Genomic DNA, 7,446 nt, shown 5'->3' with positions numbered 1-7,446 from the left:
CTTCGTATTCTCTCTCTCTCTCTCTCTCTCTCTCTCTCTCTTTTTCTGCGTGTGCCTGTATGGTATATGTATGTATAGCTGTTTAGGTGGGTACGTGGCCGATAATAGATACGTAATTTCTAGAAAACGCTTAGGAAGAAACGTCAGCGAGTCGACTTTTTTTTTTTACACGCATGAGAGGATCGAAGCGAAAGGTAAATCGACGTTCTCTCTTTCTCTCTCTCTCTCTCTCTATATATATATATATATATATATATATATATATATTTCTCTCTTTCTTTTTCTCTTTTTCTTTTTCTTGCGATATATACTCCTCATGACATTGGGAGATATATTTCCCTCTTCTTACTCGCCACTTGAGATCGGTAATTGAGGCCTCGACAGTTCACGACAGCTACAACTACGACAAGCTTGGTCGACGAGATCTAAAGAAGAAGGAAAAGGTAAAAGATGCGAAGGAAGATCAGAAAGAGACGAAGATAGAAATAGAAATAGATAGATAGATAGAAAGAGAGAGAGAGAGAGAGAGAGAGAGAGAAAGCAAGCAAAAAAGAAAGAACATTTCCTTGTCGCGAAGAAGAATACTCGACGATATTCTCCGAGCATCGGAGGAGGGTTTCAACGAAATCGATAAGGACGGGCTTTCGCTACAAATTGGAGAGTTTCGCGTTTCTCAAGTTTCCTGCCTGCCTACCTACCTACCTACCTATCTACCTACCTACCAACCATTTCCTTCTCACTTTACTCAGGAACAAAGATAAAGAAAGTGGTCTGAAAAGGAGAGAAAAAGTAAGAGAGATAGAGAGACAAGAGAAAGAGAGAGAGAGAGAGAGAGAGAGAGAGAGAGAGAGGAAGGGAGGTAGAAAAAAAGAAAGAGAGAGGGTGGTTCAAAAGGTCGTGATTTTCGGCGCGATTTCGTATTTCGCGGTTCGCCCTGGTTAATGATCCATGGCCCAAGGACTCGGCTGAGTGTGGCTGAGAAGGTCCTTATTCCTTGCTGGGTTCTTCGAGACCCGGACTTAAAGGCTGAAGTGGTACACAATATCGTCGTCGTTAGGGTCAACGACACCCCCATAGCGCTTTTCTTTTTTTCACTCTTTCTCCTTTACCTCCTCCTCCTCCTCCTCCTCCTCCTTTTCTTCCTCTTCCTCGTCGTCGTCGTCGTCCTCCTCCTCCTCCTCCTCCTCCTCTTTCTTCTTCTTCTTCTTCTTCTTCTTCTCATCTACCTTCTTTTTCTTCTCTTTCTACTGCCCACTTTGCTCTCTCCCTCCCTCCCTCCCTCCCTCCCTCTCTCTCTCTCTCTCTCTCTCTCTCTTTCTTTCTCTTTCTCGCTATAGACCCTTTCTTCAATTAAAGCCGAAGGAATCGACGGAGAGATGATTGAACATTGTGCGGCACAATGCAGTAGCATGTACTGGCCCGCTCTCTGCGTTCAGCGAGAGTATGTAGTACATAGAAGCAACTGGACCATGATTGACGACGTGATGCCCCCCTCTCTCTCTCTCTTTCTTTCTTTCTTTCTTCTTCTCTCTCTCTCTCTCTCTCTCTTTCTCTCTCTATCTATCTCTTTCTATCTTGCTTTCCGGCACAAGGAGAGAGGTAGTAATCCTCCACGAGCTGAACATCACGCCAGAGGCGCACGATCCTCGAACATCTCTCTTTCTATCTCTCTTTCCTTCTTCTTATCTTACGATATCTCTGTCTTTCTCTCTCTCTTTCTTTCTTTCTTTCTTTCTTTCTTTCTTTCTTTCTTTCTCCTACCCTGACTCCTCTCTTCCCGCACCATTTCGATCCGCTACCTCCCGGTAATACCAGCTTTGCCCCGATCCTCGTTCTGATCCGACCTCTACGAAGCGGGGACACGCTTCTTCTCCTTCTCTTTTTCTTATTCCCCATCTTCTTTCCTTCTTCTTCTTCTTCTTCTTCTTCTTCTTCTTCTCGTTTTTCTTCTTCGGGATCCTCGAAACCGGAAGATGTGCCGATCGCAAGGATTACGTCGCCGGGGTTGGACTTCGAGGAAAAATAACCACCTTCGACTTTCTAGATACGAACCATTAAACATTTTTTTTTCTTTTATTATACCGAAGAAAAACAAGACACACACACACACATACATACATACATATATATATATATATATATGTATATATATGTACTTTATCATATAATATGAATTATATGATAAATCAATTAATATATATTATATACCGCGTATATAAAATGTGTAGATTGATTTTGTCGCTATAAAGATATAAATTTGAAGTAAATAAAAAAAATTAATAAAAATAATAAAGAGAGAGAGAGAGAGAGAGAGAGAGATGAATTTTCCATGGATCGCGGAAGGGTCGAAGCCAGAGAAATATAACTGCTCGCTCGCAAGCCGTCCCCATGGAATGAAATCGCAAGCGTGAAGGCAATTCCTTAGGACGAAGTTGAGGTGAAGGTAGGAACGTGCCCGCTCCGGGTCAACCAACTCAAACGTATGGTCGTGGTGCCCCTCCTACCTTTTGCTCGTTGCTCGCGCGTTCTGTGCCTCTCGCCTCCCCGTCCTTCCCTCCCCTTTTTCCTTCTTTCCACCATCCTCCTCCTCCTCCTCCTCCTCCTCCTCCTGCTTCTCCTCCTTCTTCGCTTCTACCTCACTCTTGGCCACTTCTCCGTGCAGAGATCGTCGGACTTGTGCCATCGCGGTGCTCATGTCGCGAGGTTATGCGTTTTCACTCTCTTTCTCTCTTTTGAAATCAATTCCGTGTCTTTCTTTTATTTCATTAGTGACATTAAAGAAAAAAAAAAGAAAAAAGAGAGAGAGAGAGAGAGAGAGAGAGAGAGAGAGAGAGAGAAAAGAATTGCATAAAAAGAAAAATCGTCTTGGTAATTAGATACGTGCAATAGAAATAGATTAGAATTTATAAAAGAAAATTATATTTTATATTGAAATCGATAGTATCCCTGTAAAAATAATTTTTATTTATATATCATTCTATCTTCATATATACGTACATATTATATTTATATATATATATATATATATATATATATATATATATATAAATAATTTGATAAATAAAGAAATACGTATCGACTCACGTTCGTGTCTCGCCTCGAGCTAGCAAGTAAGCAGAAGCATGGTAAGATCCCGAACGGTGGATTATTAATAGCCGGGTAATTTTTCGCTCGCGTATCTAATTACCGAAGGCTAATTATTCATTTACCCGCGCAATTATCGGCCGCGGTCTTCTTTCTCGACTAATAACTGGCGTCCTGATACAAGTACACACGCATATACACGCACACATATCGGATGATTCATCGAACGTATGTCATCGCGACGCCTCGTGTCTGTCTATTGTTCTTACTTCGAGTAGTACGGAAAGAAAGAAACGTTAATAACGCAAAAAAGAAAAGAGAAACAGGGAGTGAGAGAGAGAGCGAGAGAGAGAGAGAGAGAAAGAGAGAGAGAGAAAAAAAGAGAAGAAAAAGGGGATCGCTGTGTGCGATTAATTATAAAGGAACGCGTCGCCACGCGAAACGTTTCATTGTTATTAAAGGCTTCTTCCCTCTTCTCTGTTTAATCGTTATTAGCATCTGTCGTGTGCGCATGCGCATACATACATACACTCTGGGATCTCTAGGAAAGCGAGAGCAAAGTTTTACGCAAGCAAATAGTGAAAGTGGGTTAAATGCGTATAATCAAGTTAATCTTAATTAGTCGTACGTTAAAGTTTCAATATTATGTTGGTCATTCTATTGGTAATTCGCACTGTTAAATGACTATTTGTAAGAACTTAGAAATGTAAAACAAAGAGGGAAGGAGAGAGAGAGACAGAGAGAGAGAGATAAACAGAAATACACATAGATAAAAAGAGAGAGAGAGAGAGAGAGAGAGAGAGAGAGAGAGAGAGAGAGAGAGAGAGAGAAAGAACGGCGTAGGCTCTAAGTTGTAGGAAGTTAGTCGATCGTCAACAATAACGCACGACGAAACGTTTCTCTCTGACTAAACTCTCACTTACGTTAGGGAATACTCGCATTGGATTTTACCAAGAGAAGGCAGAACTCGATCCAAGGTCAGTGGAACGAACGATCAAAGTGCGCTCGCGTTCGAAGCTCGTTTCATTCGAGCATACACGCATGTTATATATATGGTGACTATGTATGCATACATGCATGTATGTATGTATGTATGTATGTATGTATGCATGTACGTATATATGTATGTATATATGTGTTTATGTGTGTTTGTACTACTTTGTTTCTTCGAGTCCTCCGTTGGTAGAAAATATAACGATCATTAACATTGATTATTAGCTATCCCTATATAGTGTGTGTGTGTGTGTTTGTGTGTTTATATATATGTATATATATATATTTCCTTTTCTTTACATTTGTCGAATAAAATCGCTACGACTTTACTGGTACTTCGAAGCGTAGGTGAACGTAACTCGGTAGTGGGATCTAATTGAAATCCGTCTTTCGCGGAAGAGCTCATGCCATATTAGTCGTCGAGAACGCTTATAAAGAGAGGAGCAAGATCGTTGAGATTTCTAGCTTTTACTTTCAGCATCGAAAGAGAAAGAGAAAGAGAGAGAAAGAAAGAAAGAGAGAGAGAGAGAAAGAGAGAGAGAGAGAGAAAGAAAGAGGCAGAAATAGATAGATAGATAGATAGATAGAAAGAGAAAGAGAAAGAGAGAGAGAGGGAGAGAGAGAGAGAGAGAGAAAGAGAGAAACGCATGCGGCAGCAGCGAGACATAGCCGGCTCATGGAGCAAGTAACAACTTGTCCTTCGTGTACGGTCAAGTCACGTATACTTGACCTAGTCTCAGTCTCTCAGAGGGGTGGGAGGAGAACCAGAGTTACCGGTGCTCGAAGCTGCCACCGTTGCTGCTGCTGTTGGTGCTGGTGCTGGTGGTGGTGATGGTGCTGCTACTGCTGCTGCTGCTGCTGCTGCTGCTGCTGCTGTTGCTGTTACCATCGTACTTACTTTGATCCTGCTCTCTCTCTCTCTCTCTCTCTCTCAGCACTGTTGATCTTGCTTTTGCTTTTGCTCTTGCTTTTGCTCTTGCTCTTGGTCTTGCTCATGGTCTTGGTCTTGGTCTTGTTCTTGCTCTTGGTCTTGGTCTTGGTCTTACTGCTTCTGGCTATCGAAAAATTTCAAGGTTCTCACTCGTTCGATATAATTACGGGGCCGGCCACATCTCGCCGGCTCATTTGTTGCAATTTGTCAGAAGCCAGGCCACTCTCGCTTCGTCTCTTGCTCGCTCGTACAGTCGTTCGCTCGCCCCGGTCCATACCGGTAATTGGCATTAAATCGGTGTTCCAAGATTCGATCTGGTCTCTCTCTGGCCGTTATTACATGGACAACGACCAACACCGTACGACATATGCGTCGACTTATCAATTTAACCGATGGTCGATCGACTCGAGTGATATTATTCGACGTTCCCTCTCGAATAATTTTGTCTACGTTACGATCTATCATGTTTTCTTTCGTTAAGTTTACCCTCCCCCCTCCCCCACTCCTTCCCCTCGCTTTCTTTCTTTCTCCTTTCTCTCTTTTTTCTTTTCTTTTCTTCTTTTTTCTCTTCCCTTTTTTTTTCTTTTTTTTTTCTTTTCTTTTTTAACTCGAAATATATTTGCGTATGACGTGTATGATACAACTTGTCGAAATATTGACCCTTGATTAACTTATTTTTAGGAATTTCTTTTCGTTCATTAGTTTGTTTATTTAGTTATTTATTTATTTATTTTTTTTTTTTTTTTTTAAGAAAGGATAAAAAAAAAAATAAAAAGAAAAAGGAAACAGAATTGAAGGAAAGATCGGTTAGAAAAGGAAAAGGAGAAAATCGTTTCCCGTTTTCTTTCTTTCTTTCTTTCTTTCTTTCTTTCTTTCTTTCTTTCTTCCGTTTAAAGGGTGACGTTTAAAAAAACCGCTGCCACCGTGTCGAGTGCAGTACGATAAGAGCGAGAGAGCGTTTAAAAGTTTGCTCTTAAAATAGTTCACCGAAGGAAAAACCTTCCCTCGTTCGTTCGTTCGTTCGTTCGTACGTTCGTACGTTCGTACGTTCGTACGTTCGTTCGTACGTTCGTACGTTCGTTCGTTCGCCGTCACAGCGCGAACGCGAACTCAGCCGTCCTTTTCTTTTCTTTTTTCTTCTTTCTTTTTTTTTTTTCGCTTGCTTCTATTTCGAGGAACGAAGGGTGAAGCGAAGCGAACAAGCGAGAAAGCGAGCAAGCGAACGAGCAAAAGAGCGTATCACGTTCGTAATAGAAATATTCAAAGTTTTATGACGAGGATTTTATGAGAAGAAAGATATGGTGGGTGTGTTCGTATGTAAACGAGAAATCCGAGCGTGTTGCCATGAAAATTTTTCTTCCATTTAATTTTCAACAAATGTTAGATACCTTCTCTAATCTTCTTATTACGAAATACTTTGTATATCGTGTCGAAGAAATACCCGCTTTGTTAAATTTCGTACAAAATTTACAATTGATTCTCGTAAGATCCATTGAATGGATATTTTTTGGTAATTGTTGTCGCTTCGATTGAGATTAAACTAATTGAATAGAAATTAAATATTAAAACTATCGTATCAATCGGACACAGACGGATTTAGTAATCATGATTATTAGTGTTAAGTGTCAATTAAATGTATTGCCTTTATTTATTTATCATTACGACATCAAACAATTTAGATATGATAGATAAATCGTGTTTAAAATCAAATAAAAAGATTTGATTAAAATAGATTGATAATTTTGGACTTTAAGAAAAATCTTTTCTCTTTCTTTTCCTTTCTTTCTTTTTTTATGTTTTATTTTTTGTTTTGTTTTGTCTTTTTCTTTTTTTTTTCTTTTTTTTTTTTTTTTGTAATTATAAATATCACATGCACGATATCAAATGCGAGAGAGGGTTGCTTGTAATATCATAATATATCCGTCAAAATTAATTATAATTCCTTTCGAATTTAAATTCGTTCGGTTCTTATAGTCGATCTAATATCTAACATAGAGTTACTTCGAGGTAATAGAAGATTCTCAGTAGCACTTTCTAAGGAAAACAATAACGGTATATTCGAGTTATCTTGAATTGCATTGCCCTATCGGGGAAAATAATTGTTAGGCTGCTGAGTTCGGCCGGTTAGTTTAGTTGCCTGCTGCTCGTACGTTTGAAAGCTCAACGGCGATAAGAGAGAGAGAGAAAGAGAGAGAGAGAGAGAGAGAGAGAAAGAAAGAGAGAAACAGAGAGAAAATCGTTGCTTCGTTCGGCATAAGATAAGACGCGGCAGATAGGAGAAGAGTTGGCTGGTAGCCAGAAACTCTCTCGTTGTGTCCTCCTCCTCCTCCTCCTTCTCCTCCTCTTCTTCCACATCTTCCTCCTCCTCCTCCTTCTCCTCCTTTTCTGCTTCTGCTTCTGCTTCTTCTCTCTTTATCCTACTCGCTAATCCCCGTCGT

The sequence above is a fragment of the Vespa velutina genome, chromosome 8, assembly GCF_912470025.1.
Source record: "Vespa velutina chromosome 8, iVesVel2.1, whole genome shotgun sequence".
NCBI lineage: Eukaryota > Metazoa > Arthropoda > Insecta > Hymenoptera > Vespidae > Vespa > Vespa velutina.
This window is presented reverse-complemented; position numbering follows the sequence as displayed.